We start from the raw sequence: 11992 nt of genomic DNA, 5'->3' as shown, positions 1-11992 counted from the left end.
ATAAAGTTAGCAATAAAAAAATGCAGAAGATGCTGCACGAGTGGAGAATTAGTGTGATTTGAATCAAAAGGTAGCCCCATAAGCAGCAGAATTAATAAAACGTGGCATTATATTTCTGGATTTATTTTCTGTTTTGGTGCCTTAGGATGACCGGAGCTCAGTCTGACGCTTCTTCTTCAGCTGTGGCACGTTGCAGGCTTCTGTCCCGTGCGTTTCTGATGTGCAGTGAGAGCTGTGTCATCGCGTGCTGCACCTTTTCTTTGGCACAGGATTTGCACATAGTCTCTTTCCTCTGCCAGGTCGTTTATTTTCATTAAATATGTAAGAAGGTAACATTTTTGTGAATTCTCCCTGCTGTCAACTCTGATCAAAATCAGGTACCGGGTTGAAAAGTCGATTTGTATTGAGGGGAGGCTGGAGCGGATGAGTGTGCACACAAGCCGCCTGATCGCAGAAGTCTTGTTTCTGTAAGAATCCGGCTCCAGTCCCACTGCCAGCCCATCTGTTACTGAAGAGGACTAAACTGACACTATTCCCAGAAGCATACAGTAACAGTTCAAGTCTACGTGGCATTTTTTTGAGAATACGCCTAGTTTGTCCAGGGACAGCTGACTTAAATGAGTGATGGTAGTAACACTGATTTTCCTGTGCCGTAAACATGCATTGTGCTTTGCAAGGAAAAGGTGAGTCCTCTGTCTCAAAGGTTAACCTAAATAAAATGCAAATCACAACATATTAAAATTGGCTTGTCACTTAGGTGTCACCCAAGGTCTTTCCAACGTGAACAAGCCCAGCATTCATGTTGAATGAGAGTTTTCCTGGAAAGATAAATGTTAGGTACCCCCCCACGCCTGTTGCTTAATCCCTGTGGACAAAAGGTGATGAATATGAAGATGAGAAATCACACCCTTTTTCTTTTACCAGCCCGGAGGGATGTTGATGTTAAGCAATGATAGCGCTTTCCGCATAGTTGCCAGCATTTAGAAGTGTTATCCAAAGAAAACTCCCTAAATAAACTGGGTGCCCGCTGGGCTGCAAGGAGTGAATAAACAGAGCGGGGCTCCCAAAAAAGCAGAGTACAGGGCACCGCGTGGACCAGCCCAGATGTATGGGCTGGATGGAGGAGCCGTAGGGGAGAGGGGCTTTGCACCTTCAAAAGCTTCCAGAAATGCTCTGACTCCTTAGGGAGCTGATGCAATCCTGCTGTGGGAAGTACATTAAATTAGATTGGACAGATACTCGAGACTGTGTGGAAAACAGAAAAAACACTAAATATACTCAGTATTTTGTATAGTAAAAGTAAAAGAACACTTGCACGTTTTTTTTCCTCTACCCCTTTGTCTTTCACAGCAAAAGCATAAGCATCCTACTTTTTTGTTACTGAATAGTATCTTCTTTTTATTGATTTGGAAAATGAGGCTTTATTAGTCTTGAATGGAGACTTTCCCTTGGGTAACTGTTCTGTAGAATAACAGTTTAGTTGTTAGTGTTTGAACTCTGCTGAATAAATTGGTTTGGAGTAAATGATTTTAGTTTTAAATCAGCATGTTTTAATATCAAGTGGTTTGGAGTGACTTTGCTGATCTGCACTACACAGAAAATGCAATATCCTGCTTCAGCAGAATAACATGTAGTCAGATCGCTCGATTAAATTTTCATCAAGGCTCTACACATTGTTGTTAATTATTATAGTGTCATTCACAATGTTGGTGGCAAAAAAATCACATGTTCGTGGCAAAGAAGGTTCCAACCAAAGTGACTTTGTTTTTCATTTCATGGCTTTCAGGAGAATGATGATTTTAAACTCTCTTGTTTTCTACTGCCGATTTGTAACTGTAACCGAGAAATACTTTTTCTTTCGTGGTTTTGGGGTTTTTTTCCCAGCTTTAGCTCCAGCGGGTTCAAAACTAAACTCTCGGTTAGGGTGTACAGAACTAGTGACAGCTTTACAAAAATACATATAAAAGCAATGGATGGGATTAAAATTACTGGTCTGAAATGAGGCACACATCAATAATCCAGAATGACCAAATGCCTTGGAAACAACATGCTTAATGTTAGGTACACAGTCTAGCTGATTCGCAGGAATGGAGAGAGTGTATGTGAGCATACACTGTGTATACGTATATAAACTAATGCAATTCGAAACTTGGTAGGTAATTTAAACATAAGACTTCCTTGGCGTAATTCACCTACCTGAAGTTCAAAAAAGCAGCAGTACTTTTGCTGCATCCCACCCTGTGCGTTTGAATGCCATCCCATCTACGTGTGCTGGATGCTGGGGAAATCGGCAACACGGGAAGGCGCGTCCCCCCTTCTGGGTTCCTTGTTTGAATGTCACCTATTCAATGGCTAAAGATCGTCTCTGTCAAATGCATTACATGGTACCTGTTTCTGGGCATGTGTCTACATCACAAAAAACGCCGTATTATTTGTCACTAGTTGGCAGGATGGGTAAAAGCTCTAGGCAGAGAGGTTAAGAACTGAAGTTCTATGAAAGCTGAAATGCCATTTTCTTCAAGAAAAGGTCATTGAAAAGCTTGGAGGGAAAGGAGGGTCTTGGAAAGATATGCTTGTACTGGTTTTGGTTGTTTTTTGTGGGTTCCCCCCCCCCCCAAAGAACATCATTGCATGTCTAAAATGAAGAAGAAAAACAAGCAACTAAGAACAAATGCCTAGCATTCCTTTTTATTCTACATACACTTTCCTTGTCATTTTCATAAGAGACTATTGGCATTTTAACAAGCCAGTTAGTAGCATTTTAGAGATACTAAAGAAAATAAATTAATGACAGAGCATCCATTATTTAATCAAGAATTATTTGCTAGATACTGATGATTTTTGAAGGACAAGAACAGTTTCTGAAAGACGCAAGTAAATGCCATACCTTTTATCAGCAGTAAATGTGCAAGAAGTTAAAGTCTGTGTCCCTTTCACGTTTCTAAGATTTGTAGAGTTGTAAACATTCTAGCAAAATTGCAGAATGCCAACAGAATCCTATTAAAAATATTATTATAAAGTTCTTTATAAAAACTTTTTTCCTATTTATGTTTTTATTGGCTCTCTGTAGGATATGGGTTCATAACCCAGTCATAATCAGTTCCACTCTGAAATTAGAAATGGGAATGAAGCCACTTTTCCACAAGTTAGAGAGTAAATGCTGGGTTTGTGCCAGCAAAAATGCAACTAATAATGGTTATTCCTAAAGACATGAAGTACAAGAGGTGATGTATAAAAATGGTTATCTTGATGAAACATGATAAGTTATTAAAAAATATATTGTCAATGAATGCAGTTCATTTCTATCTACACCTGTAAAGTAAAAAATGAGCATTTTGCCCATTTATTTTAAAATATTTTAAATACTGTAAACATATGCCAATATAATTTATATTGACAGTTAACATTTTTTATTCTTCTACCTCTGGAAATTTCCAGGGATTATTTAATGTTGTGGACTTCTAAAGCAGTTTAAACTGAAAACAAATAGAAAGAATTGTGGAGCAGCCATTAATTATTTCTTAGAATTCATGGGTTTTTTTGGAATTCATTTTTTTTTGGAATAAAAACGTGGGATTTAAGGGAACTGGAAAATCAGACAAAGATGAGAATTTCTATCTTAACATGCCAAAATGTGATCTTATGGGTGTGCCTAATTTTGTTAGAATAAGTTGTATTTGCATGTTCCAGTTGCTCCTGTAGACAATATGGACAGAAATACTCCGGTCTGGTTGTGTTGTAGAGAGGGAAGTGATGAGAAATTTGAAACAAGTGATTTTATTTGAGTTGCAATGCATGTTGGAAATGAAAGACCAAGTGTAATTAGTGTATGAATTTCTGTCCATTACTGAACTGGGAGGTATGCTGTGTGGAGGACTTTTCTAGTAGGTTTTTCACAAGCTTGTCACCGCAACGTGCAGATTATTGAGGAAGGGGTTTGGTGGTGCCCTGGCAAGGGACATTGTTCTCTGTTGGTTCCCTTTGAGCCTCTATGGCAGCAAGACACCTTTGAAGGAGTCAAGGGCCAGAGGTGATAGTTTTTACACCGTAAAAGATGAAAGAAGTTGTTCCCATCTCCATAGAGCTATCTGAGATTCATGCGTGTCTCAACGGGCTGGAGCGTTGAGGGACCCAAACCCAAACTCCAACGAGAGGACTGAAAATGAACTCCCTTAAGGTGAAACTCTTCCGATTTCCACTCATTTGTAGAAGGATAATTGCTGCGGGACCCTGGGAAAGAAGTGATGTCCATATTTTAATCTATGACGATTAATGCCATAGATAGAAGAAAACATTTGCTCTCAAGCATCGCAAGGTAAATCAGTCATTAGGAGAATAGTGTGATTTGAACTAAATTTTTGAACTGAATTATGTATGCTGAAATACTTGCAATCCTTATGTTTTTAATATCTGAAAAGTGTATACCAGGACCAAAAACACTGTTTAGAGAGTCTAGTTTATGGCATATTCATCAGTGGGGTTTATGGAGACAATGATTTAAAAATTGTAAATAGAAGGAAATGGACAGACTGTTGCATAGTTCTTGGATATAATTTGTGTATCTTTGGAGCATAGATCCCAGTCAGATGCAAAAAGACTTGTTCAAACAAAGTCATAGTGCCAGTTAATAATTCATATATATATATGTATCAACAAAAAGTAATGTTAGGTGATGTCAGAGGAAAAATTGTCTTTGTGGCACACTGTATTTTGCAATAACCAAGATACACTCACATTGGATATATGACAGACTTTCAGTTTTATTTCTCTTGGCTCTTCTGGTCCTTTGGCAAACTTGATCAACAAATTTGTTTCAGAATAGTCAACAGAACCCCAGGAGTTGAGATGGACTGTGAGTCTTTATTAGGTAACGGCTAAAACCATTTCAAGAAGGTTTGAACTGAGATTACAGATCTGGCTCAAAGCTCCAAGCATGCCGAATGTGGAAAAACAATAAGGAAAAGAAGGTCAGTTTGATTAAAAACGTGATGTTTGTTGCAATTACAGCAGTTGACTATCAAGTACCAGAACAGTGGATATTTGAGACAGCAGATGTGTGCTCTTGGTAGACATGCTGAATTCAGATAAAGTTGTTAATTGACAACTAGCAAATAGCTGTGCTGAGGCAGAGTGATGTTGTGCGCGGTGCTTTGGCTTGGTTTTATTTCACTCCTTTATCAGCAGTAAGTGCTGATCTGCATTGCACGGTGCAGCGTGATGTGCATCACCTTCCTTGTCTTGCTGGTGGGATCTTTTGCTGCTTCTCCTAACCGGCTGCATTTCATGGTAATGTTCTTTACTGAAGACAGTAAAGTCAGTTCACCTCAGTAACATTTAAGACCTTTTTGAGTATGGTCTACTTTTTGTCATAGCGTAACTTTTCATATATTCTAGGCATGTTTTCTCTTTGAAGCATTTTGTGTTAAGTCTTGTACCAAAACCACTGTAGCTGTTTTCTTGCTCAGAAAGCCGTGTGTTGAGTTTTATGCTTCTCAACAGGGACCACAGTGACTATATGCATTTTTTCCACACTCATTCATATTTGCAACCCTGGATTTTTATACCCACCACATGTTTTCTGTAGGCATGTCTCAATCCCTTCACTCCTCCCCCAGTTTCACTGCCTGTTTGTGCTTTTCTGCCTCCTTGTTTTCTTTCCTTTCTTATATTCACCAAGGGCATCTCTTTTTCCTCTTAACGACTCTCACCTTTTTCTTTCCACCTTATTTTCAGGGTATCAGCATCAGTAGGCAGCGCTTGGGTATTTTGCATGTCATTTAGTGCCATCTGTGCCAGCAATGCCGGCTTTTAAATGCTTCACATGGCTGAGAAGAGACCTGCTATATGGGTGTTGTGGGTATCCACTGAATCCCAGGCATCTGCTGCAGGAATATCTGAATACCAGGGAAGAAATTGGAGGTGGCCATGATGATGAGCAGACAAAGCGTGTTGCTAGAGAGTGGCGTAAAGGTCAGGCAAACTCAGCTGGTCCATCGCCAAGAAAACGGAGATAGTTACTTTCAAAGACCATGGTGACTGATTGTCCTCTCCCTCAGCTCATTTACGCTGTGTGCTTGGGTGAGCACTTCTCTGTAGCTCGTTGTTAAGTATAGTGGTATTTAGCAATAATTGGAAGCAGTGACTGTCAATGTAAGGGAGACGTTAGCGGCACTGTCAGCACGGCCACTGGTCCTGTACCTCTGGCAGCACGTTTGTTCAGCCACATTGAACCCTGTCTCAAAAAATAAAACGAGCTTTGAAGTACGTCCTGCTAATTTGTTTAGTATCTGCTAAATTTGAACTTCATGCTCTATTCTGAATAACCAAATGGCACAAATTGGCAAATGATTTAAAACCGGCCCTTGCTGTGTTTTGTGCTTCTTCAGTATTACTGAAACAATTTCTTCTCAAAATAAGGAAGCTGTCGTTGAATAAATATGACATGGGAGGGTGTTTAGAAAAGAAAAATCGGAGCCACCGTGCGTCATCCATGCAGAGAGCAGCCGTTGGCCACGCTGGCCCGGCTGTGGTGGGATGTCTGTGCTCAGGTGGTCTTCTTACACCTTGAAGCTCTTGGCTTCAGCCTTTAGGTCTCTTGCTTAGCCTACTCTGTGTACCTTGTCAGCAGGTTGTCAAGGTAGCCTCCAACCATTGGGCTTTCAATGTATTTCCAAGATAAAGAAAGATATGAACTACTAAAAGCTGTTACTGTGTGTTCAAAGTGTAGTCCAGGTGTGCCAGGACAGCTAAATTCAAGTTTAGTTCTCCTCTCTGAGACAAGGTATTTATTCCCCTTTTGTCCTAGCAGATCATGCCATACAAGTCTGAACAGGAAAAATGAGTGAAGGCCATGTAAAATAAAAACAGAAATTCCCAGTATTTGCAATGTAGTTACGAGGAACATCCAGCAAATTGGCATGTTCGCATCATCTAAGTTGTATACAGGTCACCAGTTTTCACATTACAGAAAATCACATAGTTCCGTACAAAGGCCATACATAATAAAAGAAAACAAATGACAGTGCACACACATTTCATGTCCTGGGAAGAAATAGCAGGGCTGAATTGTATAAATGTTAATCATGTCATTTACCCCATGCCAAAAGGTTTTTGGATGCTGGGGTGATTAAGACTATGAAAGAACACGTTCAAATTACAGTAGAATTTATAAACTGACATTAATGAAAAATTAGTGTTACTTGTCACATAAATACTTGCCATAATGCATACAGATTGTAAGGTTGGAAAATATCTTGCTTTAGAAAACAGCTTTCAATAATATTACACAGTGAGGCTAATATGTTCCTAAAGATAGATATTTTTTAACTGACAACTTCATTGCCCTTGTTTCCTAAACCATCAATGTCACGGTGAAAAAATACATTTTTCCTCATCTTTATACTCTTTTCAGCCTGATTACCTTCACAAGAAGAAATCATCATAGCTAGATTATTAAGATATTTATTCTTTCAGCAGCGGAAGATTAGGTTAAACAAACAAAAAGTATTAATTCAAATTTTGATGAAGATTCTTGAAACTGTTGATGTAGAATACCTACATGTTCCCTGCATTTTTAAGAAATAATTGCAGAGTACAAAGCAAAATCTCCTTGTTCCTTTGAAAACTGGGATTGTATTTTATACCTTTTTTTTTTTTAAGGAAAGTTAGGTGCTTGTTAAATCACTTTTAGTTAATCTCAATCAATCACCTTTCCACCAGTAGCCAATGCCACCAATGTCACCAGTAACATTTCTTATGGGAAATGGGCTTTCTACCCTTGACTTAGTTCTGAGTCAGTGTAAAACAGCAAATGAATTTAAGTAGGTGCAAATCACAGCAAAGACTTTCTGGATCTATAGATAATCTTCCAAATGTTTTAAGGGTGAGTGGGGGATGCATATCTGAAGTTTGTGCTGCTATGTGGAGAGCTTTGCTTCTTCATTGATACTGTCTTTTTAACCTGTATGGGGTCAGGTTTAAAAGTTAGGTGTTCAGCATAATCACGTAGTCATTTCTTTTCTTTCCTCTTGGATTAGAGCTGTACCATTAATTGTCTACTTCTGTAGCTTAACAAGTTGTATTGGAAAGCTTTTGCCATTAAAGACTGAACTGAGAGCCATATCATGACAAGGCAACATACTAATCTGTGAGGAGTAGAAAAGTACTACTGCTATCTGATAATTAGGAATTTTAAACATCAGTAGGTTATGGGTTTGAGTATCAGCGGAGCTAGACATTTTCAAATTGAAAGGTCTGGTACTGTACTGAAAGCTTTAGAGGTGATCTCTGCTCAAAAGCTGTATATACTTTATAATCTACCAACATGAATTAATAAAATTAAAAGACTATTGCCCACATGTTCTGGTGATAAACTGTAAGTAACTAACTGGAGCGTGTCCCTGTATTCTGCTCTGCAGTTTACCTTGCTGCTTAGTGTGGAAGCTTTCCTGCTTGGTATGTTCTATGGCATGGAAACAAAATCCGGATAAATCCCTGGTCTAGGAGTCCAGACAGTCTGATTTTCTTTTGTTGTTCATGTTTATGTCGTCACCTAAGTCTTACTCTGTGTTTGTGCGTGGGGGTGCACATGCACATGCGTCAGCTTCTTTTTCTGTATTTTCAGGGTGGATTTGTAGCACTTGGCATAGCGCGGCCTTCGTGAAAGCTTGCTTTAGTTGTGTCTGAACCCACGCAAACGTGTGTTCCCTGTTTTACAAGCTAGCATTTAGGAAATATTAACTATTTTTAAATGGTAAGTTCTTCTGAATGGTCAGGAAAAAGATGCAAGGATGTAAATTCCTAGTTCATATTATCAGCTTGCCATGCTGAAGGTGTCTTCTTATGAGACTGGTGACCTGATGAGAAAATGGAATGGATTCTCACCACAGAAGGTCACAGGGGTATTCTAGTTTAGCAGATAATTTCAGAACTTGAGGAGAAAAATTCTGAACGACAGAAACATCTCTGAACTCACAGAAATAGGTCTACTAGTTTCATATCCTAAAGCAAATTTTAATTCAGGTTTCTTCTGTGTTTTATACAATACTCATTTTTTCAGCTAATAGACATTTTTAAATAGTGTTTATACCTCTGTTATACTTCTGGTTGTCCTACACCTTGCCTTATGTTTCTGCTAAAACAAAGGGCAGAATGACATTTTTTTCTGGGTTATTAGGAAAAGAAGGTGTTACATGTTATCAAACCTTAGAGCAATTGTTTGGTAAAGTACAGTACAGTTTCTTAAGGAGCAATAAAATACAACATTTGCAATTATGGAAAGAATACTTAGGGACGATGTTTTGAAAGAACTGTCTTGCGGTTCGCTTCCTCTAAACAGACTTTTCTTGTTTTGTTTCTGCTTGCTTACATACATGAGGTTTAGACAAAACAGTTCTACGCAGAGATCTTTTCCTTCTGACCAGGGCGATTTCTTAGATCTCCAAACACACGTTTTTGCATTGCTTGAATTCACTCTCAACACCATGGCAGCCTCAGAATAGACCTGAATTTCCCTTGTAAGCAGCGGTCCCCGAGTCATCTCAGCAATAATTCAGTCTCGGTGTCAATAGCAAGCCATCCCCCCGGTTTCCAGCAAGACAGATAACTTCCAGTTTCTGTCCCAGATAAGAGGGGTGCCGGGGTACGGCCGATGGCTCCCGCTCTCCTCCTTCGCAGCTCCCAGTGCCGTTTTCTCTCTCCTGTAGTTAAATCCCCTTTTTGCCCCAGTCTCTTGTGGTCTCAGCTTTCATCTGGCGAGTGTGTGGAGCTTCCCAGACTAACTGTTCTCCACGGACACCCACGGGCGAGCTCCCGAAACAGCCGAGGAAATGGCTGGAGTGCATTTTGGGGGTCTTTTGGTGAAGTTGTCCTTCTACACTTGTTGCATGTATGCCAAGTTAGGACCTAATTAAACGCTGCATTCTTCCACTGCTCTTTTCCCTTTTTGATATTTAAAAATAAACCAGAACGAAATGCTGACATTTAAGTTCTCGGTCAGCTCTGTGACTGGAGAGTAAGCACTGCCTTTATTTGCAAGTGAAACTTCCACGAGTTGTGGAAACAGGACTCCCGGCAAAGTTTTGCTGTACCACATCTCCCTAAATGACAGGCAATGAGAGGTAGGTAGCCAGAAAGTATGTGCAGACTTCAGGCATTTTGAGGCTGACATTTCCAAAAAAGAAAAAAATACAAACTTGACACTGGAGACAAGGATATGCGGCACTTGTCTAGCGTTTTCATTTGGGATTGATGAGCTGAAGTCAACACATTACTGCCTGCAACTTGCAGAGAAATTTAACCATCTGTACTCCCACGTTTCTATAGATTGCATCTGGAGCCTAAAAGATGTAACGGGAGCACCAGTGAGGGTTCATGATGTTGTTTAACATTTTGATTTGCAAAGCAAACTTTGGGCATCGCATCCTGCAATCACATGGATAAGGTTTTATTTCAGCAGCAATCCACACCTGGTTTGAAAAAAAGCACTTAATACCAAGAACTGGCACAGAAATATTATTCAAAGTACAGTATAATGCTGGTGTAGAAAAAAAAACCCCCATGAATGAAAGTTTTGTGCTAAGTTGTTTCAATTTATTATTAATACTTGAGCTACATCATGGATTTTTCACTGTGCAATCTGTATTAAATACTTTGTTAGAAAGGGCTTTTTACTGCTAATGACTCAAACCTTGTAGTCCCCAGTTCATACAAGAAGTTCTACCCAAATCAGAAAATAGTGTGGGAGTAAGGGTGCTCCTGTGAGTTTGGCTTTGCAGAACTGAGCTTTAATTGTTTGCAGTCTGTAGGTTTGAGGAATTTTTCAGCTTACTCAAGTTTGCTTGAAGAACTGTGGTGTCCTTGTGGTGCACGTTCATCTTTGTCTCCTTTATTGATGAATATACATATATTCTGGATTTATGGCTTGCTGCAGATTTCTCAGACTTTGTGGGAGTGATTTTTAGGAAAAAGATTAATATTTGATGGTTCAGTGAAGGTAAACAGGCTGAGGTTCTTAAAAGTGAAGTTAGACTGAAAATGAGATAAATGCTATAGTTAAACGAAAGGTAAATCTTTGATGTCACGCTTGCGCAGAACATCTGCAGTTGCAGTGCCACTTGGAAAGCTTTGCTGAGGGATGGGTAAGAAGTTGAAACCTTAGGAAGAGTGGATTGAAAGCTTAGGCTTTCTGTGTGATGCACTGGGAAAAAATTGGGAAAAGCTGAGTGGGCTGAGATTTTTTTTGGAAGAAAAGGCTTCTCATATATATGATGTGGCAAGCCTATGAGAAAGATGCTTAATGTCACTTTATATTTTATATGCTTTCCTTTGGAGTTATTTATTTGCATTCTCTCATTTTAGCAGAGATATATGGAGCGGGGGGAGACATAAATGTTCTCAGGACTGGAGATGCCTGTGAATTGTGATAATGTGCGAACAGTCCTTAACACTTCACTGTCTGTTTCTGTATTCAGAAATGATGAATTCCTATGTGTGTTGTTGTACATATGGCTCAGTTGTAATGCAGCATAAACTTAAGGGCAATGAATGCTCTTTCTCTTTTCTAACTATAGGTTGAGCCGGTATCATTGCCTGATCTCAGATTTGCCTGGTGTTTCTGATCCATGTCTCAAGGATGTGTTTTCAGTCATATTTTTTTTAGATGTGAGCCATGGTAGCAGAGATTTTTTTCTAACCGCATGTTTCCTTTCACCTGAGGTATTTTGAAAAACATCCATTAAAACATTCCAGCATGCTTAAAAAAAAAAAACAAAACAAAAAAGGAAAGAGAAGCAAACACAGATGCTTTTGTTTACATTTAGCTACCAGAAATAAATGAAAACAAGTAACGAGGAAAGAAGCTGTCAGAGTTGCTTTAGAGCAGAGGTTTGCCCTTGTAGATGGCTCTGGCCTTTGGGACGGACCCTGTCGATACCTGCTGGCATTTGTTGACATTGGAAGCCTTCGAAAAGCAGATTAGACAGTCGCAGGTCGA

At 39.4% G+C, this 11992-nt stretch overlaps 1 protein-coding gene across 1 annotated transcript in view; it reads left to right on the top strand.

Moving 5' to 3' along the window:
* The window catches only part of KCNQ5 (potassium voltage-gated channel subfamily Q member 5), a 292976-nt gene that overhangs the window by 22939 nt on the left and 258045 nt on the right, over positions 1-11992 (top strand). The gene's annotated exons all lie outside the window — the stretch shown is intronic.

The sequence above is a fragment of the Harpia harpyja genome, chromosome 3, assembly GCF_026419915.1.
Source record: "Harpia harpyja isolate bHarHar1 chromosome 3, bHarHar1 primary haplotype, whole genome shotgun sequence".
NCBI classification, from domain to species: Eukaryota; Metazoa; Chordata; class Aves; order Accipitriformes; family Accipitridae; genus Harpia; species Harpia harpyja.
The sequence above is the reverse complement of the archived record's forward strand: the minus strand, read 5'-3'. Positions and strand labels throughout refer to the sequence as shown.